Genomic DNA, 23,292 nt, shown 5'->3' with positions numbered 1-23,292 from the left:
ATAAAAAGATATAGAACTTAGGAGTGTATCTAAACATGGTCTCTTAGTAGGGTCGCCAGGCTAGTGCCTGTAGCTATCATAACTGTGTGAGGTCGATGGAAATGTGCTACGGAAATTAAGGAAGAGGCAGGATGGTAGAAGGGTGTGGGCATGGGATTTGGAGTCATTGAAACTAGGTTCGGCTAGCCCCGGACTAGGTTGAAAGGGAATTTTGGAAAAAGGAGCTGGATTAACTCCCATCCTATCATGTTATATTTTCCAAGGAATATTCCATCAAACTGAAAATGCCATCTTTTTTTCCCCTTTCTTCTCCAGCCTTTTGTGTTTGCTCAGGGCCCTGAGAAGGAAAGGAGATACACAGAGAGACAGGAGTCCAGGGCATCCACGAACTGCTGGTCGTCCATGAAGGTGATCAGGGCATCCTGATTTCTCGTCTTGCCCGGTGGGTTTTTCCATAACTTTTGAAGGTCTTTGAATAAGAAATAGATGTAAAAGAAACAAAAGAAGAGCTGAAAGGGAAGGAGAAATGAAAGGGGAAGTAAAGCAGGGCGGAGAGCTATGCAAATATCAAGCGAGCCAGGAGGCAAGGGCTTCTGGGTGTCAGGAAAGTGTTTTGCTTTGTTTTTTTTTGTCGGAGGAAAGGTTTCACATCGGGTGAAGGTCGTCTTTCTGGCGTGCTTTTAGGCGCTGGGCGGGTTGGGTACAAGAGCGAGGCTGGAGACCTTTCGGTGGAGTGTAGGAGGCAGCCGAGGGCGGGCGAGGCTTGGTCCGAGGTTCTGAAGTGGGCGCGAGTGGGAAAAGGGTACTGTAGCGAAGGGTGAGGGGAGCGGTGCGAGTGTTCTTTATCGCTTCTCGGCCTTTTGGCTAAGATCAAGTGTAGTATCTGTTCTTATCAGTTTAATATCTGATACGTCCTCTATCCGAGGGCAATATATTAAATGGATTTTTGAAGCCGGGAGATGGAGTAGGAGCTTGCTCCGTCCACTCCACGCATCGACCCAGTATTGCAGTGCCTCTGGGAACGGTGCACTTCCCTTTGGGGAGTAACTTGCTGCTGGCAAAAGAAGACAAGTCCTTATTCTCGTCGCTCGCCAGGACTTTGCGCCTCCCGAAGGTCCACGGCTCTTGCCTCGCGCTGCCTGCGGGGACGGTGCCGCCAATCTCGACTTCTCTTTCCGTCCGGGAGCAGCTTTACGTGATCTTAGACGCTCTCCAACCGCAGCACCGAGCACCGCTTTCCTTTTACCTACCTACCTACCTACCTATCCTCCCACCTGCTTGTCTGTCTGTCTGTCTGTCTTTCTTTCGATCAAGGTTCGTGTTTTTATGCCACATGTTGACTTGTAAGCTTCCCGCCTCCCCAAGACCGCCGGCGGCACCCCGGCGACGCGCTGTACATCAACAGTCACATCAAACCTATTTCCACATCACTCGTGTGTGTTGGGAAAGAGGAATCAGCCAAAGGGAGAACCGAAACAACAGAGCAAGCCCTGCGCTCCCATCTGCGACCAGCCTCCATAGTTCTTTCTCCGGATGTGAATAGCCTAGCAGTTTCCATCACGAGGCTTTTGGAATTCTCTTGGATCATCGCGTTTGCTGAGAAGAGGGGGCTTAGTCGCTCATCTCGCAGTGCTGCTGTGTGGACAGGGTTCTGCTTCTGCTCACTTCACTCAGCGGCAGGTCACGCAGGTCTTGCCAGGGTTTTCTGAAACCCGCCTGCTCACCATTTCTTACGGAACAAACGGTAGCACTGCAGTACGCTCGTGTACCACAACTTGTCCAGCCGTCCCCCCGACCGGGAACGGGCATCCCCTCAATTTCCAATTCTCGGCCACCACAAAAAGCCGCTCTAACTGTGCTTGTGCATGTGGGTCCTTTTCCCGTGTTGATGATGTCTCTGGGGTCCAGAGCTGGTGGTGGTATCGCTGCGTCAAAGGGTAGAGACGCACAGCTTTTTCGCCGTTTGGGCACCGAAAGACAAGTTGGAACGAAAGGTGAAGCTCCGGGAAAGTACAGGAAAAGCGTCCTTCCGAAAAGAAGCAGCGAGTGGATAGGATTAGCGCCTGCGCGCTCGCTTGCGGAGGGCAAAACGTTTTCGACTTTCCTCCGTAAGGTGCGTGTGACTCGCACGCTTGGCACTGGCGTGTAAGTCCCGCGCAAATCCGAGGCGACCACGTCCGGCCTGGCAGCCACTACGGCGTTGAGAGCTGCGGGGCAAAGTGGGGCGGGCTTGCGGCACCGGACCCGCAGGGACTGCCCTGAACACGTGGAGCACCCCTCCGCAGGGAAACCGCCACCCGGCCCTCCAAAGAGTCGTGCTGTTCCGCCTCTGTCTTTCCGAGAGCTCACACAGGGGAGAGCGCGAACGCAGTCCCCCACTATCACAAATTATGCAGTCGAGTTTCCCACATTTGGGGAAATCGCAGGGGTCAGCTCAACCGGAGTGCAATGGGCGAGCCTCGCCCTGGGGAAACCACCTTCGTGATCATGGAATCACCCCTGCCAGGTAAGTATGACGCCCAACCCCACGCTCCACCACCCCCTGGCCACACGCACACTCTAAACACACGATCACTCGCGCGACGCTTCCGCAGCCCAACGGCACACGCTACACTACACGCGCGCACACAAGCCTAGCGCACCCGCAAGCGTTTCAACGCCTACCAACTCGCCAGGCCCCTCCGACCCTCCACGTCCACCTTTTCCAGGCGCCGCGTCTGCTTAGACAAAGCGTCGACAACAGTCTCCTCGTCTGCATACTGCTCTGTCCTCTACTGACGTCACTCGCCAAACCTGCCCCACAGCAGACCGCCATCTATTGGCCGAGCAGACGAGCTTGGATGCAGCCCTGACAAAGATTTCAACACACAACAGCAGTTTAGCAGTATGGAGCATGGGCTCTTGGGCATAACAGAGAAGCGACTGGGTGTCTTTAAGCAATTTTTGTGCAATGGACCGTAATATTCCTTCGTGATCTATCTATAATTGAATTTTGTATCTGTAATGTTTTCTCCTTTAGACTTCAAATTGCACTTTTAACACCACCAAGTATTTGATTATTTGTCCCGGTAACAATGTAACTTCTCATGTAAATCAATCTGTTCACTTCAACATTACTTGAAGAAAATTTTGGATCTATTGTTTTTCTCAGTAATAGAAACCCAAAATATTCCAAACTAGGGTTTTGTTGGTGTTCTTGTTTCCTCTTTTTCACTCATGTCTGACTCTTCCTGACCCCTTTGGGGGTTTTCTTGGCAAAGATACTGGAGCGGTTGCCTTTTCCTTCTCCAGCTCGTTTGACACATAAGAAAACTCAGGCAAACAGGGTCAAGTGAGTTGGCCAGGTTGGATTTGAGGTTGAATTTCAACCCGGTTCCTCGTAACTCCAGGCCTGGCACTCTATCCACTTGGACACCTGCCTGCCCCAGATACTAGAGTTTACTTGTGCCAGCCTACACTTAATCAGCATTTTAGACAAATTGAATTGCTTATTTTCATAAGTATAATGCTGACAAATGGGCTTTGAGACTGTTGTGTCTTTCATTAGGAACTTTCAAGAGGAGGAGTTTTGTCATCCTCATTGCCAAGCAGCCCATCACAGTGAGCCACAATTATCAAATGACAGTCTAGGCACAGAGACTGTACGGGATGAGTCTTTATCATGTAAATTACAAAAAAAAAAATTAAATTAAATTTTTTTTAAAAAGCCTGTTCAACTCGTTAGATATAACAATGGACCTGTGTGACCGCAGCCTAGACTGCCTGGCCTACACAGACAATCTTCCACATTCTTCCGTCACTTTCTTTGGTCCTCGAAACAGTTAGCAAGCTCACCCCCACAGTCACTGTCTCACTTCCATGTTAGGAAGTTTGAACCTTTGCTAATTGGTGGCCAGACATATGAGTAATTCCCACACAATTTTGTTTCCAGGATAACTCTGGAAAATGCCTCTGTCTATTTGGAAGTGCCCATGGGAAATTCAGTCAGTGATGCTATAGCCAGAAGTCTAGCAAAATCAGACCTGACTGAGCAGCCAGGGTGGCTCCCTGGCCAAAAACTGTCCCTTCATTGAGCATCAGCTAGAGCAGTTTTGTCATCAGTATTACAATACCTTCCTTTTCTTCTGCCCTGGAATACCAGCTTCTCTTTCAGTGTCACCTATAAATCTCCGTTCGATGGTAGTATGCATGGGAAGTTGCTTTTCTAGCACCAACTTGCTGATTTCTAGAATTATTTGCAAATCTTCTTAGGCATGGAGGAGGATGGGGCTTGCCTTGCAAACCCTGAAGGGGGACATAGGAGAGACCTTTTTACTGGATTGTATTCCAAGAGTGGGAGCTGGTGTAATTGGAATCACCAATCCCATTGCTGCTTGTCAGTTGGAGCATGTCTGTGTTGTACCTTTGTGTCCTTGTTGGTGTTTCCTGTGTTCAGCCATTCCAAGTGTTGAAAACACTGTATGTGGGAAGGATGGAAGAAAAGGGAGCAGATCACGAAGATGCCAAGCTGGTGCCTGTTTGGAATACAGAGAGTAGTTTTGAATAGGTATTTCCCAGGGAAGACTCACCTCAGCTTGGCTTGATCAGCATGACTCCCTAGGACATTCCCACCAAGGCAGAGGGTAGAGGAGGTGAAACCAGGCCATGTGGACAAAGAAGGTGAGAGATCTCAGCTGAAGTTAAGGGGCAGGAATACAGATATGCCTGGCTACTTGCAGTATACAGGGTTTAAATATGGGAGAACTAAGGTGGGTGTGGAGAGGTCTAGTTCTCTGGTGGAGATGGGGGATGAGATGACTGACCAAAGCTGAGAAACCAGTTGAGATGAGAGTGGAAGCTGAAGGAGACATGCAAAACATGATCCACGTGGCCAGGTTAGAATTAGACAAGTTGATGAGATAGAGGATGTGGACAGGGGGTGGAGCCAAGATGGCAGGAAAAAGGCAGAGACTCCTCTGAGCTCTCCAGCAAGCCCTTCCAAAAAATGTTAAATAACGCCTCAAGACAAATTCTGCAGTGACAGAAGGCACAAAAAGATGGGGTGAAATAATTTTCCAGTCCAAGACAAATTTAGAAAGTCAGTAGGAAAGGTGTGTTGCACTGGGGTGAAAGTGGAGTACAATCCACAGCAGGCTGTGGATCATCAAACCAGCAGTAGGCCTCAGGGTCAACTGAATCAGTGGTGGCAGTGGAAGTTTCTGGACCCTTCAGCCCACAGACAGTGAGGGGGTCAGACAAACGGTCAGAAAGAGATTACAAGGGTCCCTTTGCTGGCATTGGGGTGCAGGACCCTCTGGCATTGCCCATACTTGGATCCGGGTTGAAGTCCTGGGTCTCAGTTCCAGGGTGAGGAGAACTAACACACCAGCGCTTGCAGCCACAGGGGAGCAGTGACCCTGGTCACAGTTCCATGACTGAAAAGAGTGCTTGTGGTCACTCCCAGACCAGAATACAGACCAGGAGAGTAGTCAACACATCGCTCCCTACATCGTACCACCTTGGACGAGCCAAAAACTTTCAGGACCCCAAGATTATCTCTAAAGACAACTGCACCAAAAAACCTGAAGCTTGGGACAGTGCCCCCTCTGCTCCAGAAGCTGAACCCCACTTTGGCATTGGGCTAAAAGTAAAGAAATTGACTGGAAACACCAGTAAGCAGCAGAAAAAGATCCCGACTATAGAAAGTTACTATGGTGGCAGGGAGGATCAAAACACAAAGTCAGAAGAAGACCAAAAGAAAAATCAAAATCCAAAGCCTCAGATAAAAAAAATATTATAATTGATTTCAGGCCATGGAAGAGCTCAAAATGGATTTTAAAAATCAAGTAAGAGAGATAGAGGAAGCATTGGGAAGAGAAATGAGAGCGATGCAAGAAAATCATGAAAAATAGAGTCAACAGCTCCCTTAAAGGAGGCACCACCCCTCCAAAACAACAACAACAACAACAACAACAACAACAACAAAGAAAGAAAGAAATGCAGAAGGAAAATAATACAGACATTAAATACAGAATTAATACAGAAAATGAACAGAATAGGCCAAATAGTAAAAGGGGCACAAAAATTCAGTGAAGAAAATAATGCCTTGAAATGAAGAACTGGCCAAATGGAAAAGGAGGTGCAAAAGTTCACGGAAGAAAATACTGTCTTAAAAATTACTATCAGGCAAGTGGAAGCTAGTGACTTCAAAAAGCAATAAAACAAAATCAAAAGAATGGGAAAAATAGAAGAAAATGTGAAATATCTCATTAGGGAAACAGCTGACCTGGAAAATAGATCCAGGAGATATAGATCATTTAAGAATCATTGGACTACCTGAAAGCCATGATCAAAAAATGGGCCTAGACATCATCTTTCAAGAATCAGAGGGCAACATAGAAACTGAAAGCATCCACTGATCACCTCCAGGAAGAGATCCCAAAATGAAAACTCCTAGGACTATTGATGCTGGGCAAGAGGTTCAGGAACACCCCACCCCCCAACCCCCAAAGATCAGAGTACTAGACAGGGTCATCTGGAATGAATTCATACACTCAAGCATTCTTCAAGCCAAGGTGGTAAAGGTTTATTGTAACGGCCAACATGGCAGGCAAAGCTCCTTAAGGAACGTGCATTCCTGTTAACAGGAATGCTACTAAAGCTTATATAGGAAAAGTAGTGGATTATATGGCAAATATGCTAGTTAGGTGATAACTTGCAACCTTGGTCACAGGTGTCATTCACTACTGGGAACCAGGAGAAGGGGTTTCTCAGGGTTGTATTTTTGGTCTGTTACCTCTGTAGCAAGATAGCTTTGAGAGTTGATGTCTATAGCTAGACCTCTGGATTGAAGGTGATAACTTTGGGAATCGATACATGATAATTCTGTTCTTGTGATGGGGAAAGGTAGTTGGTCTTACTGGGGCCCGCTCATGAGTTATTGCCAGGCATAGCGTCCTTGGGCGGCGGTGAAAACTGTCAGGGATAGCGTTTTGAAGCCAGGGAGAAACGTGATCTTGGAATTGGGGTCCGAGTACAAGGACCCAAGCATGACAGCCATGATGTAGAGCTCTCAGGTCAAGGAGAAAATATTGCAAGCAGCCAAAAAAATTAATTCAAATATCACGCAGAGATCTAGCGATTTCTACATTAGAGGAGACAGGCAGTGAAGTGCCGAACTGGAGCAAATGAACAAATGCCAACTGACAGAAACGCATGTAACCGGAAATACGCTACTCAAGTTTTACATTAAACACAGGCAACCTTTCCGGCTTCCGGTTAACTGAACAAGCGCCCCCACTCCCAGCTATAACCGCCGTACGCAGCAGCAAGACACTAGGGGCGAGAAAGTCGCTCAAGAACTACAGAAAACCATCACGGCACAGAACCACAACCACCTGCTTTTGGAAAACGGAATGTCAGGGGAGAGCGCGAACGCAGTCCCCCACTACCACAAATTATGCAGTCGAGTTTCCCGCATTTGGGGAAATCGCAGGGGTCAGCCCATCCGGAGTGCAATGGATAAGCCTCGCCCTGGGGAAACCACCTTCGTGATCATGGAATCACCCCTGCCAGGTAAGTATGCTACACACCGCCTTGCACGCCCTCTCCCTCACCACACACGCACACTACACATATGCCAACGCGCACACAGAACTTACGCTTCACCTACGCCAAACATAACCCTCAAACATCACAAACATATCCACAATTTCTAACCAGAACAACACAACGATTACCCTCAAACCCTGGAAATCTACGTATTCCAGGAGAGAAAAACGGGCCCGTAACTCTCCTCATCTGCATACCACCTCCCCCTTCGTGACGTCACCCACCCAGTCTGCCACACACCGCCTGCTAACCCGCGGCATAGAAGCACAGGAAACCACGCGGACTCTATGGCCAGTTTGGCATCGCCTCAGCCTAACCGCGTGTGACTGGCTTCGCTTTCCGTTTCTCCCTGCCCTCTTCCCTTTCTACGGCAACCATCCAAATTTACCGAAATAGTAAAAGGAGCTGTCCGTTTGCCTCGATTCTCCTCCCTTCTCTCGACTTTTCCCAACCGGGCCCGGATCAAGCCGCGCCTCTCCCAGGAAGCCGTTTCCAAATAACGCAGCCTCCGACCCTGGCAACGCACGCCGGGCCTGGGCGTCCCCTCCCGCCTCCTGGTCCGAATCCCGCCTCAGCTCTCTCTCCCCTCTGCACCCACCTTCCACCCACCTGCCGAGCTGATTTTCCTGACCGCTCACTACCCTACTGGGTCGACTCCGGTGGCTCTCTTTTGCCGCTGGGATACAATACAAACTCCTCTCGTGATGAAAGCCCTTCACAAGCTGTCCCTAGTCTTCCTTTCTCGTCCAGCCTTATTCCTGCCCTTCTTGCTCTCTACACTTCAGCAGGACTGCCCTGGTTCCTGTCGCTCTCCCAGGAGGCCTTTGCAGGGGGGCTTCTCTCCCATGACTACAAAGCACTCTCTCTTTACTTGCCACTCTTAATATCCCCTCCTTGTTTCAAGATTCGCCTCCGGCACCACCTTCTACAAGACGTCTTTCTAGAGCCTTACCTCCCCCTTCTCCTCCCCCTCCCCCACTTAAAAACGTGTATTGTGTAATATAAATTTGACAGACATCAATGGATGCTTATACTTCCATATGCAAACAAGAGATAACAGCAGATTGCCTATGACGCGCTAAATTGCAGGACACTTTATTCTTTTAAGTATGTAACCATTTTGACGTGCTTCTTCCAAAGCTATCCTGCTCCTCTGGGTTTCCCCTGAACTGCCTTCTTTTTTTTGTAGCACCGTTTGCTAAAATGTTTCATTGATTCTCTTTCCTTTCTTCCTGGTATCATTAGCTCGACTTTACTCACTTGCCCCATTTCCTCCAAGCCTTCTCTTGTGTCAAATAAGCTTACTTTAAACAAAGGCAGCCCCGTTTCTTGCTTCCTTCTTCCTTCTCCTTGGCCCTGTGGGAAACCTATGTTCCGTTCTGCACCTCTGCTAAAAGGTGGGAAGCTCTCCCTTCTGAGATTACCTTTTCATTTTGCATATATTCTGTTTGTACCTTTTGTACACTTTGTCTCACATACAACAAGCAGCCGTTCAAGAGATACTTTTTGATTTATTGACTATAGTTTGAGAATAAAGAGAAAGTAAATGAAACTGATTTCTTCATGCTACCAGAATATTGCCTTTTTCCCTTGATAGTATTGTTTCCAATTACATGTAAAGATAGTTTTCAACATTCAGTTTTGTAAAATTTTGAGTTCCAAAATACTATGCTTTGATCTGCATCCAGACTCCACAGTTCTTTCTCTGGCTGTGGATAGCATTTTCCATAAGGAGTCTTTTGAAATTGTCTTGGATCCTTGTCATGCTGAGATGAACTAAGTCTGTCATAGAAAATCATCCAACAATGTTGCTGTTGCTGCGTACAATGTTCTTCTGGTTCTGCTTCACTCAGCATCAGAAACTGATTTTTTTTTTTTTTTGCAGAGGTAAGCAAACACATACACCCGTACATAAACAAGGTTGTCACTACACCATGTGATCAGATCACAAATCATTCACTTCCAATGGGGTCCTCCTGTTGAGGTTTGGGGGTGCTGGGACCCTGAAATAGGGACAGTTGGGTCCTGCCTGAATGAATTCGACCCAAGCCTTCTTGCAGCCAAAGACAAACAGAGTTTATTAAGGATCTGCCATATTGGGTAGACTCTTAAGGAATCTGAACATTGGCTAGACTCTTAAGAGATCTGAGTATTCATGACACATGTATTGTCAAGTGGCCAAAATTAAACTGAGCACTTTCATGGAGGCAAGATGGATCTTATATACAGAAAAACTAGGAGGAATCTAGGGTCGGCCAAGTAGTCTGGGATGGCTGAAGGAGGGGAAGGAATCTGGCAAAGGTCTTGATGGCAAGGACCAGAAAGTAGCCTGGGGTCGATGGGGTGCTTGGGTGCATGTGCTTGGGCCGCAATTCTAAAATCACATTTGTCTTTAAATTTTCCCTGTATTCCTTTAAGGTTGCAAGTTGCCTAAGAACTATTGCCCACTGAAAAGCATAATAAATCTTTTTTTAAAAAATAAATTTATTTATTTAAGTTTTCAACATTCATTTCCACAAAATTTTGGGTTCCAAATTTTCTCCCCATTTCTCCCCTCCCCCCACCCCAAAATGCCGAGCATTCTAATTACCCCTATCACCAATCTGCCCTCCCTTCTAACATCCCTCCCTTCCCTTATCCCCATCTTCTCTTTTGTCCTGTAGGGCAAGATAACTTTCTATATCCCATTACCTGTATTTCTTATTTCCTAGTTGCAAGAACAATACTCAACAGTTGTTCCTAAAACTTTGAGTTTCACCTTCTCTTCCTCCCTCCCTCCCCACCCATTCCCTTTGGGAAGGCAAGCAATTCAATATAGACCATATCTGTGTAGTTTTGCAAATGACTTCCGTAGTAGTCGTGTTGTGTAAGACTAACTATATTTCCCTCCATCCTATCCTGCCCCCCATTTCTTCTGCTCTCTCTTTTGACCCTGTCCCTCCCCAAGAGTGTTGACTTCTAATTGCTCCCTCCTCCCACTGCCCTTCTTTCCATCATCCCCCCCACCCTGCTTATCTCCTTCTCCCCCCTCCTGTATTATAAGATAGATTTTCATACCAAAATTGAGTGTGCATTTTATTCCTTCTTTTAGTTGAATGTGATGAGAGTAAGCTTCGTTTTTTCTCTCACCTCCCCACTTTTCCCTCCACTGAAAAGTCATTTACTTGCCTCTTTTATGAGAGATAATTTGCCCCATTCCATTTCTCCCTTTCTCCTCCCAATATATTTCTCTCTCACCCCTTAATTTCATTTTTTTAAAGATATGATCCCATCCTATTCAATTCACCCTGTGCTCTCTCTCTCTCTCTCTCTCTCTCTCTCTCTGTGTGTGTGTGTGTGTGTGTGTGTGTGTGTGTGTGTGTGTGTGATCCCACCAACTACCCAGATACTGAAAAGTTTCAAGAGTTACAAATTTTGTCTTTCCATCTAGGAATGTAAATAGTTCAACCTTAGCAAGTCCCTTATGATTTCTCTTTACTGTTTACCTTTTCATACTTCTCTTGATTCTTGTGTTTGAAAGTCAAATTTTCTTTTCAGCTCTGATCTTTTCATCAAGAATGCTTGAAAGTCTTCTATTTCATTAAAAGACCATTTTCCCCCCTGAAGTTTTTTTTTTTTTTACTCAGTTTTGCTGGGTAGGTGATTCTTGGTTTTAGTCCTATTTCCTTTGACTTCTGGAATATAATATTCCACGCCATTCGATCCCTTAATGTAGAAGCTGCTAGATCTTGTGTTATCCTGATTGTATTTCCACAATACTTGAGTTGTTTCTTTCTAGCTGCTTGCGATATTTTCTCCTTGACCTGGGAACTCTGGAATTTGGCCACAATGTTCCTAGGAGTTTCTCTTTTTGCATCTCTTTCAGGAGGTGATCGGTGGACTCCTTCAATATTTATTTTGCCCCCTGGTTCTAGAATGTCAGGGCAGTTTTCCTTGATAATTTCATGAAAGATGATGTCTAGGCTCTTTTTTTGATCATGGCTTTCAGGTAGTCCCATAATTTTTAAATTGTCTCTCCTGGATCTATTTTCCAGATCAGTTGTTTTTCCAATGAGATATTTCACATTGTCTTCCATTTTTTCATTGTTTTGGTTTTGTTTTGTGATTTCTTGGTTTCTCACAAAGTCATTAGTCTCCATCTGTTCCATTCTAATTTTGAAAGAACTATTTTCTTTGGTGAGCTTTTGAACCTCCTTTTCCATTTGGCTAATTCTGCTTTTGAAAGCATTCTTCTCCTCATTGGCTTTTTGACCCTCTCTTGCCAATTGAGTTAGCCTATTTTTAAAGGTGTTATTTACAACAGCGGGGCTACCACGAAGAGAAGGAGCGGCTCATGGACGTCATGGCCAAGGAAATGCTTCTCAAGAAGTCCACACTCCAGGATCAGATCAACTCGGACCATCGCACTCGGTCTATGCGGGACAGGTATATGGAAGTCAGTGAGAATCTGAGAGATCTGTATGATGACAAGGATGGGTTAAGAAAGGAGGAACTCAGTGCTATTTCAGGACCAAATGAATTTGCAGAATTTTATAATAGGCTCAAACAGATAAAAGAATTCCACCAGAAGCACCCAAATAAGATTTGTGTGCCAGTGTCAGTGGAATTTGAAGAGCTCCTGAAAGCTGGAGAAAATCCTAGTGAAGAAGCACAAATCTTGGTGGAGTTCACAGATGAAGAAGGATATGGTAGTTACCTGGATCTTCATGACTTCTTCCTTAAGTACAGTAACTTAAAAGCATCTGAGAAACTGCATTATATCACACTCCTGTCTATCTTTGACCAGTTATTTGATATTCCTAAGGAACGGAAAAATGCAGAGTACAGGAGGTACTTGGAGATGCTGCCTGAGTACCTCCAGGACTACACAGATGGAGTGAAGCCCTTGCAAGACCAGAATGAACTGTTTGGAAAGATTCAGAATGAATTTGAGAAGTGGGACAATGGTACCTTCCCAGACTGGCCAAAAGAGACAAGCAGTGCACTGACCCATGCTGAAGCCCATCTTGATCTCTCCGCATTTTCCTCCTGGGAGGAGTTGGCCTCCTTGGGTCTGGACAGACTGAAATCTGCACTCTTGGCGTTAGGACTGAAATGTGGCGGTGCAAGGCCCTGCAATCACTTGACTCCTCTCTGTTTGCCAAGAATCCCAAATCAAAGGCAACAAAAAGGGACACTGAGAGGAATAAAGACATTGCTTTCCTTGAAGCTCAGATCTACGAATATGTAGAGACTCTTGGGGAACAGCGGCATCTCACTCATGAAAATGTGCAGTGCAAACAGGCACGGACAGGAGACGAAAGAGACGAGGAAGAGGAGGAGCAAATAAGTGAGAGAGAAAGTGAAGACGAAGAGAATGAGATTATCTACAACCCCCAAAACCTACCCCTGGGTTGGGACAGCAAACCCATTCCGTACTGGTTGTATAAGCTGCATGGCCTCAATATAAACAATAACTGTGAGATCTGTGGCAACTACACCTACGGAGGACCCAAGGCCTTCCAGCAGCATTTTGCGGAGTGTCCTCACACTCATGGTATGAGATGCTTGGGCATTCCAAATACAGCCTACTTCGCTAATGTGACCCAGATTGAAGATGCTGTCTCTTGGAGGGCCAGATTGAAACTACAGAAGGCTTCTGAACAGTGGCAGCCTGACACTGAGGAGGAGTATGAGGATTCCAGTGGAAATGTTGTGAATAAGAAAACACATGAGGACTTGAAACACCAGGGACTGCTCTAGTGTCTCAAACCAACTCTGCGACTTGGTTGAGCATCCTAGGATTTGGCATTTTTTTATTCTACACAGGCACATGTTCCCAAAGACTGCTTCGTGATCTAACATTCTAGCATGTGTCTTGTGAACATAAGAATTGTGGACATAGTGAAGATTTGAAATACGTTTAAATTTTTGTTTTATATTAAAAAGTGTTCTGAAAAAAAGTCTGATACGCCCTCTATCCGAGAACAATATATTAAATGAATTTTTGGAGCAGGGAGTCGGAAAAGGAGCTTGCTCCGTCCACTCCACGCATCTACCCGGTATTGCAGTACTTCCGGGAACGGTGTACCTCCCACTGGGAGAAATACTTCTTGCAAAAAGAAAGATGTACTTGTGTTTTGTTTTTCTGTGGGGTAGTTACCATCTCGATGTTGCTAGCTATAGGAAAGATTTCTGGATACGTTTCTCCACCGTATTTTAACAGGTCAGCGATTTTTCTTTTTTTGGTGCTAACGGTAATTTCTATTTTAGAGCTGCCAGGCAGCGTTTTCATAGTAAGTCAGAAGTTACACGTTGGTTTTCCCCGAGTTATGGTTTGTTTTTCTTGTGTTACAGTGCTCTTCAGATGACAATGTTCTTTTTAACTATTTGAAATCACTCTACTGCTTAGTGTTTTTTTCTGGCGTTCCCTTAACCTTGTGAGTACAGCGGAGCAAAAATTGAGGCAGGCAGCGTTAAGTGACTGTAGTATCCGTTCTTATCAGTTTAATATCTAGTACGTTCTTTGTCCATTATGTACTAGTGTGTTATTAATATATAAACGTATGTTAAATGTAATATCCTAAGGTATATATTCTAATGTAATATATTAAATATTACATGTATATTACACATGTAATGTTAAATTGTTGAGAGCCAAGGTTTGTTAAAGAAAAGGCAACAGGCTAAATGCATACATTTCATGATCCAGCATACTGATAAATATTTTCTTTATTTTTCTGGGAAATTTTTGTCTCTCTTTTTTCACAACATGGAATATGGAAATATGGAAATATGTTTTACATGAGTGCACATGTACAGTCATATCAAATTATTTACCTTCCAATGAAGAACAAAGGGAAGAAGGGGTAGAATTTAGAACTCAAAACTTAAAGAAAAAAACCAACAAATGTAAAAATTTGCTTTTACATATACTTGGAAAAATGAAATATCTTTTGAATTAAAAAAAGTTTAATTTCTAGGATAAGATACCTTGAGTTTGAGGCGCAAAGTCCCGGCGAGCGACGAGAATAAGAACTTGTCTTCTTTTGCCAACAGCAAGTTACTCCCCAAAGGGAAGTGCACCGTTCCCAGAGGTACTGCAATACTGGGTCGATGCGTGGAGTGGACGGAGCAAGCTCCTACTCCATCTCCCTGTTCCAAAAATCCATTTAATATATTGTCCTCGGATAGAGGACGTATCAGATATTAAACTGATAAGAACAGATACTACACTTGATCTTAGCCAAAAGGCCGAGAAGCGATAAAGAACACTCGCACCGCTCCCCTCACCCTTCGCTACAGTACCCTTTTCCCACTCGCGCCCACTTCAGAACCTCGGACCAAGCCTCGCCCGCCCTCGGCTGCCTCCTACACTCCACCGAAAGGTCTCCAGCCTCGCTCTTGTACCCAACCCGCCCAGCGCCTAAAAGCACGCCAGAAAGACGACCTTCACCCGATTTGAAACCTTTCTTCGGGCAAGAAAACATTTTCCTGACACCCAGAAGCCCTTGCCTCCTGGCTCGCTCGACATTTGCATAGCTCTCCTCCCTGACGCACTTCCCCTTTCCCGTCTTCAAGAGCCTCCAAAGGCTGCGGAGAAAGCCACCCAGCAGTGAGGGAATGTTCCTGCGCAAGGAAGACACGCACGGAAGGAACAAGCTATTAGAGCTCCCTTTGTCCCTAATCCATTTCACGCCGAGTCCTCCGATAACCGCAGCTGTTGATTGACTGAAGGCGTCCGGAAAAGACCGAAAGCATAACGCTCAAGTCTTCATCCGAATCAATTGCCCTCGACAGCAGCAACTGCCTTTGGCCCCTCATTTCATCTCCAGCATTTACCACGTGCCTGGCCCTTAGCAGGCCCACGAATCAGCCTTTCCAGACTGACTTGACTGCACTTGTTGCGTTTGGATGACTTTCTGAAATTGGTGATTGGCCAAAGGGTGGCCGAGGATCGTAGGTCTCCCTATAGGAGCAAGCTCCCGTTCCGTCTCCCAGTTCCAAATGTCCGTGGATAGCGGATATAACACATGTTAAACTGATAAGAACAGATATTTCACCTGTATTCACCTCTAATATTAAAAGGGCACAGATTTACGGGTGTATGTTTAGCCATACCGGGATTGCTCGCGGGATTTTTAAATGCACAAACGCCACAGCGTAGGAAATACAACCAAAGATCAAGCCGCAGATCAGCAAATACCATTTGGCAATGCCACAGACGTAATCATCTGAAGTGTTAGGCCTGCTGCTTTGTAAAAGTCACTGAAATAAAAACGGCTTCAAATGACGATGACACATGTGGGATGTCACAAGTGGGATATTCGCATATAATTTACCTGGGACTTTAAATTCATATTCAGTTTATAAAATGATGATCAAGACGAATCAAATATACCTGGCCATAAATGATCAATCAATAACCCCACATCAATTCTTTACTAAAATTCAATTCATTCCTGATGCCATACATTTAACTGGGCATCCAACTTCATTCGCTCTGGTGGTGATTACAATAGGGACGATCAATTTGTACATACTTTCCCAACGTCCTCAACATAGTTTCCACCTGGAAAGCAACCACAACAGTAAATGAAGAGTTCTCAACGAAACACTTAAAAATATACATCGAAGGGAGCAGACTGTCAGTTTTATTACTCTGATTTTAAATTTAACAGATTAAAAAAAAAAACAACCCACCCTATGTAACAGCAGTCCAGAGTCACATCAAGTCTTCCTTTTCTTCTTCTTTGCATATTGAAATGCTCACGGTTGTGAGGTTCGTGATAAAAGGAAAAACAAAATAAAATAAAAACTTTGTGTGGGTTCGTTGCCAGGCTCATCACTTCTTGGTCTCTCGAGTACAAAACAGCCAAGAGGAGTTCCAGGCACCCACTGGAACTTGACTGGAAGATCATGGTGGACAACTCAGGTGTGTGTGTGCTGGGGTAAGGTGGGGGGGGCGGGGGAAGGGGACGTGGGGTTGCTCAGCTAAAATCGATTTGGGGCGTCCTCTAAGTATAATGTTCTCATTATGAAATCAAAAAGAAAAAAAAAACGAAAAGAAAAGAAAACCTGATTATCGGAGTAATTATACTCTACAGGGTGGCAGACTGTCCCCAGAAGTACTGCAACACCAACCCCAGTTGCTAGGTGGAGGGCATGGCGCAAGCTCCCATTCCATCTCCCTGTTCCAAAAATCCATCGGAAACATCATCTTCACATAGAGAATGGATGGGGTTGTAAACTGGTAAGAACACGTATTTTTGATGCCAACAATGTTCAAAGTTGACAAACAAGTATTTCAACCACACAACGTTCTTTGTCAGGTTTAACAATCAGTCTACTGTTGAGAATAAACGCAGAAATATAAAATCACAAGCACAGATAACGTACATGCTCGTTGTGTTAAAACAGCATCTCTCTCTGGTCCCCTTTGACCACCCCTACCAGTCTGGTAAGTCAGCTTGTAAGTACCCAGTATAAAGGGGCAATAGCTGGAAGTAAGATTGCAAAGGGCAACCTGGAAGTCACGTACAAACGGTCCCAGAGATCAAAGGAGCATCGGTTGTAAATCGTGTCATATATTCACCCCCAATCACATGCGGGTAACAGGTGTTGAGTCAGGGGAAGCCATTTAGGCTTTGCTGCCGGAGCCCTTTGGTCCTACCTATGACATATAAAAATCTTGGACAAATCCCAGATCTCGACAGCAAAGACTAGCAGAGCACCAAGTGGTGTTGATAATTTTGAGACCACATGGACACATTACCTTGACGGTTGTACTGGCAACTTTCAAATGATTCAAATAAGTTAATGGGGTCAGCAGCCCAAGGTGTCACAGAGAAAAATTAGTCTCTTTTCCCCAAAACTCTATAAAAAACGAGGCCTCAAGCTCCTGCCACCCCTAGCCCTTTTCCATCTCTATCTAGGTGAATTCAAGCAATTATAAGGAGCCATTATTTTCCCCAATTTTATGACAATAAACTTAAGTACTTAAGTAAAATGGAAGGATAATGGCAAACACTGAAAGAGTTACATCAGCAGAAGAAGAAATCAGAGTATCTAAATAGGCCTGTTTTAGAAAAAGAAATCGAACAGGCCATCAATCAGCTTCTTAAGAGAAAAGCTTACTATCCAGGACCAGACAGATTTACAAGTGAATTGTGTCAAACATTGAAAGGTCAGCTAACACCAATAGTGAACACATTATTTGCAATAATAGGTAAAGAAGAGATTCAAACAATCTCCTTGTACGAAACACACATGATACTGATACCTAACCCAGGGAGAGCAAAAACAGAAAAAGAAAAGTTTAGACCAATTTCGTTAATGAATACGGATGCAAAAATCCCAAACATGCTAGCTAACAGATTATAGCAATATATTACAAAGATTACATATTTTGATCGAGTTGGATTTATAGCAGGAATGCAGGATTTAGCATAAGCAAAACTATTAAGACAATTGATTACATCAATAACAAAAGTTTTAAAAATCGTGTGGTTATATCAATGATGCAGAAAAAGCTTTTGAAAAAGTTCAACACTCATTTCTATTAAGACAAAGCACTTGAAAGTATTGGCTAAATGTGTTTTTCCTTACAGTGGTACCACAAAACAGAAGCATTGATCTAAAACCATTAGCAGGCATTCTTTGTGAAGGGAATACATTAAAATCCTTCCCAATAAAATCAGGAGGGAAACAACGATGCCCACTGTCACCAATATTATTCAATACTGGATTGGAAATCCTAGGAATAGCAATAAGAGAAGAAAAAGAAGTGGAGGGCATTGGAATAGGGAACGAGGTAATAAATCTCTCTCTTTTTGCAGAGAAGATGATGATATACTTGGAAAATCCCAAAGATTCAACTAAAAGGTTAGGTGCCACAATTGATAATTTTAGTAAAGTAGCAGGATTAGAAGGCAAATTCACATAAATCATTGGCATGCCAGTATATCGCAACCAAAACTCTGCAAGAAGAGACAGTAGACAGCATAAGATACCTGGGAGTACACCTGCCAAAACAAACCCAGGAACAACATAAACAAAATTATGTTTAAAAAAAAAACAACTTCTCATACAAATGAAATCAGATGTAAATAATTGGAGAAATATTAATTGTTCCCGGGTGGGCAGCGGTGATGTGATAAAAATGACAACTTGATCCTTTCATTTATATATTCAATACCACCCCAATTAAATTACCAGCATTTTATTATACTAAATTCGAAAAAAAGTGCAATAACAAAATTCATCTGAATGAACCAAAAGTTAAGAACATCAAAGGAAAGAGTTAAAACATATGCATACACACATACACACACATATGTCATTATACATAACGTAAGGAGGCTTAACAGAACCAGATGGTAAACTATATTTTAAGGCAGTAATTACCAAAATTATCTGGTAGTAGCTAAGGAATAGAAAAGTAGATAGATCAATGGAATAAAGCAGACATGCGATTTACAGCAGCAGAGTAACATAATAACCTTGTATTTGACAAGTGTAAAGACTTAAGATTTTGGGATCAGAATTCGTCATTTGGGTAAAAGATGCTGGGAAAACTGGGAAAACAGCATGGCAGAGACTGGGCATGGACCAACATCTCACACCATTTACCAAGAGAAGGTCGAAATGAATAAGTGGCCTAGCTGCAAAGGAAGAGTTTAAAACAAAATTGGAAGAACATGGAACATATTACTTTCTCAGAATGATGGATAGGCCAACAGTGGATGAATAAACAAGAAATGGAGAGCAGAGTGAGGTATAAAATGGTTAATTTCAATTACATTAAATTCAATAAGTTTTATCCAAGTAAAACAAGTAGAGTCAAGATAGGAAGGAAAGCAGAAAATTGGGGGAGGGAGATTTTATAGACAGTTTATCAAAGAAAAATCTCATAACCTCAAATATTTAAAGAACGTTGCCAAATGCATCAGAATATGAGTCGTTCATTCCCCAACGGATAAATGGTCAAAGGACAGTAACAGGAAGTTTTCGAATGAAGAAATCGAAACACTTGATAGTCCTCTGAAAAAAATGTTCGAGATCATTATCAGTTAGAAAAAAATGCAGATTAAAACCACCTTGGGATATCATCTCACACCTAGCAGACTGGCTAAAATGACACAAGGGGAAAGTGACAGATGTTGGAGAGGAAGTGCGAAAACCGGGAGGCTAATTCGCGGTCCACGGAATTGTGTGATTCAGCCATTTTGGAGAGCAATCTGGAATCAGGCCCAACGTCTGATAACCATTAAACGATCTATACCAAATGACCCAGCAATACCCCTACTTGGTATATTTCCAGAGGTGATTAGGGAAAAAGGAAAAGAACCTATGACTATCCAAATGAAGGACGTATTGAAGAAGGATGCTATGTGCGTCCAGAGAGAGAGAGCACTGATAAATTGGAAGTATGGATAGAATGACTTTACATATGTGTGAATAGGAACATGCATGCGTGTATGCACGTATGTAGGCGTGTATGTATGGACGAGCGCATTTACACACACATATCCACCCAGCTGTGTCTAATGGTAGCCATGTCTCGGTTAGGAGGGAGGGAAGAAAGGGGGGAAATTTACGTGATTACTTTGTGGCATATATGAAAGGAATACCAAGCTGTGCGTAGTAAATTGGGAGTTTCACGTGCGCTCATCTTAGTTGTTGTACCATGTCGTGGAAGCGCTTGTTTTATTCCATTGACTGAAAATAAAACGAATTTCAAAAAAAAAAAAAAAAAAGAGGTTATGGTAACGACCAATGAAATGGCAGGAATTCATTCTGAGGATTATCCAAGATGACTTCAGTGTGGTAGCAGGGCCTCTCCAAATCCTGGAACTTTCAAACTTGTGGTTCGTAAATTAGCTATTGTTTATAAAGAGTATCTACGGTCCTACTTTCAACCCTTCTCCAGCTCTTCTGGAACCAAAGGGCTGTCACTGAGCCATAGGCAAGGAACGTTGCTCGAGGACGTCCGGCAGGAGGCTCCCCGAAGTCAGCACTAAACATCGAACCTCCTTTTCCAAGCTCTCCCCGCACAGTCATTCAGAAAATAGGGGGCAAGGCATTCTGGCTGAGGGTAGGGCTTGATTCTATTCCTCACCGTGTTGCTACGGAAACCGTAGAAAGAGAGAAACCAGGAGCGTCACCCACGAATCACCTGTCCAGTGCCCGCCCCTACGAGCAGAGGCAGACCTCCATGGGTTCACAGGTAAGGATGAGGCGCAAAATTGTACCCACCTAATGTTTCAATGAACAGATTTACAGGTGACACAGGTAGCTTGGATTACGCGTTACATTTTACGCGGAAACACCTGACGATATTAAAATCTAGGGAAGTAATCATTACCGCTCTACGTTCAACTGTAAATGGGTCCCAGAGGAATATCGTGGCCCATCGCACAGAAATTGCTAAAGAGGTCGAATGGCTTCTCACTCTGTTCTTCTCAAGAGCCCATGCTCCACACCACCAAATTGGCGTTCAACGACGCAGGAAGTCCCCATCTACACTCCAAGCTCGTCTGCTCGGCCAATAGATGGCGGTCTGCTGTGGGGCAGGTTTGGCGAGTGACGTCAGTAGAGGACAGAGCAGTATGCAGACGAGGAGACTGTTGTCGACGCTTTGTCTAAGCAGACGCGGCGCCTGGAAAAGGTGGACGTGGAGGGTCGGAGGGGCCTGGCGAGTTGGTAGGCGTTGAAACGCTTGCGGGTGCGCTAGGCTTGTGTGCGCGCGTGTAGTGTAGCGTGTGCCGTTGGGCTGCGGAAGCGTCGCGCGAGTGATCGTGTGTTTAGAGTGTGCGTGTGGCCAGGGGGTGGTGGAGCGTGGGGTTGGGCGTCATACTTACCTGGCAGGGGTGATTCCATGATCACGAAGGTGGTTTCCCCAGGGCGAGGCTCGCCCATTGCACTCCGGTTGAGCTGACCCCTGCGATTTCCCCAAATGTGGGAAACTCGACTGCATAATTTGTGATAGTGGGGGACTGCGTTCGCGCTCTCCCCTGTGTGAGCTCTCGGAAAGACAGAGGCGGAACAGCACGACTCTTTGGAGGGCCGGGTGGCGGTTTCCCTGCGGAGGGGTGCTCCACGTGTTCAGGGCAGTCCCTGCGGGTCCGGTGCCGCAAGCCCGCCCCACTTTGCCCCGCAGCTCTCAACGCCGTAGTGGCGGCCAGGCCGGACGTGGTCGCCTCGGATTTGCGCGGGACTTACACGCCAGTGCCAAGCGTGCGAGTCACACGCACCTTACGGAGGGAAGTCGAAAACTTTTTGCCCTCCGCAAGCGAGCGCGCAGGCGCTAATCCTATCCACTCGCTGCTTCTTTTCGGAAGGACGCTTTTCCTGTACTTTCCCGGAGCTTCACCTTTCGTTCCAACTTGTCTTTCGGTGCCCAAACGGCGAAAAAGCTGTGCGTCTCTACCCTTTGACGCAGCGATACCACCACCAGCTCTGGACCCCAAAGACATCATCAACACGGGAAAAGGACCCACATGCACAAGCACAGTTAGAGCGGCTCTTTTTGTGGTGGCCGAGAATTGGAAATTGAGGGGATGCCCGTTCCCAGTCGGGGGGACGGCTGGACAAGTTGTGGTACACGAGCGTACTGCAGTGCTACCGTTTGTTCCGTAAGAAATGGTGAGCAGGCGGGTTTCAGAAAACCCTGGCAAGACCTGCGTGACCTGCCGCTGAGTGAAGTGAGCAGAAGCAGAACCCTGTCCACACAGCAGCACTGCGAGATGAGCGACTAAGCCCCCTCTTCTCAGCAAACGCGATGATCCAAGAGAATTCCAAAAGCCTCGTGATGGAAACTGCTAGGCTATTCACATCCGGAGAAAGAACTATGGAGGCTGGTCGCAGATGGGAGCGCAGGGCTTGCTCTGTTGTTTCGGTTCTCCCTTTGGCTGATTCCTCTTTCCCAACACACACGAGTGATGTGGAAATAGGTTTGATGTGACTGTTGATGTACAGCGCGTCGCCGGGGTGCCGCCGGCGGTCTTGGGGAGGCGGGAAGCTTACAAGTCAACATGTGGCATAAAAACACGAACCTTGATCGAAAGAAAGACGGACAGACAGACAAGCAGGTGGGAGGATAGGTAGGTAGGTAGGTAGGTAGGTAGGTAGGTAGGTAGGTAGGTAAAAGGAAAGCGGTGCTCGGTGCTGCGGTTGGAGAGCGTCTAAGATCACGTAAAGCTGCTCCCGGACGGAAAGAGAAGTCGAGATTGGCGGCACCGTCCCCGCAGGCAGCGCGAGGCAAGAGCCGTGGACCTTCGGGAGGCGCAAAGTCCTGGCGAGCGACGAGAATAAGGACTTGTCTTCTTTTGCCAACAGCAAGTTACTCCCCAAAGGGAAGTGCACCGTTCCCAGAGGTACTGCAATACTGGGTCGATGCGTGGAGTGGACGGAGCAAGCTCCTACTCCATCTCCCGGCTTCAAAAATCCATTTAATATATTGTCCTCGGATAGAGGACGTATCAGATATTAAACTGATAAGAACAGATACTACACTTGATCTTAGCCAAAAGGCCGAGAAGCGATAAAGAACACTCGCACCGCTCCCCTCACCCTTCGCTACAGTACCCTTTTCCCACTCGCGCCCACTTCAGAACCTCGGACCAAGCCTCGCCCGCCCTCGGCTGCCTCCTACACTCCACCGAAAGGTCTCCAGCCTCGCTCTTGTACCCAACCCGCCCAGCGCCTAAAAGCACGCCAGAA

At 45.5% G+C, this 23,292-nt stretch overlaps 1 long non-coding RNA gene, 6 other non-coding genes and 2 pseudogenes across 7 annotated transcripts in view; 5 read left to right on the top strand and 4 right to left on the bottom strand.

The window, feature by feature from the left end:
* The first annotated feature begins 347 nt into the window (after positions 1 to 347).
* The window catches only part of LOC140506371 (uncharacterized), a 129,475-nt gene continuing 106,530 nt past the window's right edge, over positions 348 to 23,292 (top strand). Inside the window, exon 1 of the long non-coding RNA XR_011967902.1 lies at positions 348 to 442. This is a non-coding gene — a long non-coding RNA (uncharacterized lncRNA). The remainder of the gene's footprint in view (positions 443 to 23,292) is intronic.
* LOC140509441 (U2 spliceosomal RNA) lies at positions 845 to 1,035 on the top strand. The gene has a single exon (XR_011968757.1). It is a non-coding gene; the product is annotated as a U2 spliceosomal RNA (small nuclear RNA).
* On the bottom strand, positions 2,351 to 2,514 carry LOC140509428 (U1 spliceosomal RNA). The gene has a single exon (XR_011968746.1). It is a non-coding gene; the product is annotated as a U1 spliceosomal RNA (small nuclear RNA).
* Positions 7,399 to 7,562, bottom strand: LOC140509386 (U1 spliceosomal RNA). The gene has a single exon (XR_011968710.1). It is a non-coding gene; the product is annotated as a U1 spliceosomal RNA (small nuclear RNA).
* LOC140506363 (splicing factor 3A subunit 3 pseudogene) lies at positions 10,442 to 16,524 on the top strand (annotated as a pseudogene).
* Positions 13,487 to 13,665, top strand: LOC140509443 (U2 spliceosomal RNA; annotated as a pseudogene).
* Positions 14,645 to 14,835, bottom strand: LOC140509438 (U2 spliceosomal RNA). Its single transcript, XR_011968754.1, has one exon. It is a non-coding gene; the product is annotated as a U2 spliceosomal RNA (small nuclear RNA).
* Positions 21,424 to 21,587, top strand: LOC140509427 (U1 spliceosomal RNA). The gene has a single exon (XR_011968745.1). It is a non-coding gene; the product is annotated as a U1 spliceosomal RNA (small nuclear RNA).
* On the bottom strand, positions 22,925 to 23,115 carry LOC140509440 (U2 spliceosomal RNA). Its single transcript, XR_011968756.1, has one exon. It is a non-coding gene; the product is annotated as a U2 spliceosomal RNA (small nuclear RNA).

Source organism: Notamacropus eugenii, chromosome 5, assembly GCF_028372415.1.
Source record: "Notamacropus eugenii isolate mMacEug1 chromosome 5, mMacEug1.pri_v2, whole genome shotgun sequence".
NCBI classification, from domain to species: Eukaryota; Metazoa; Chordata; class Mammalia; order Diprotodontia; family Macropodidae; genus Notamacropus; species Notamacropus eugenii.
This window is presented reverse-complemented; position numbering and strand designations above follow the sequence as displayed.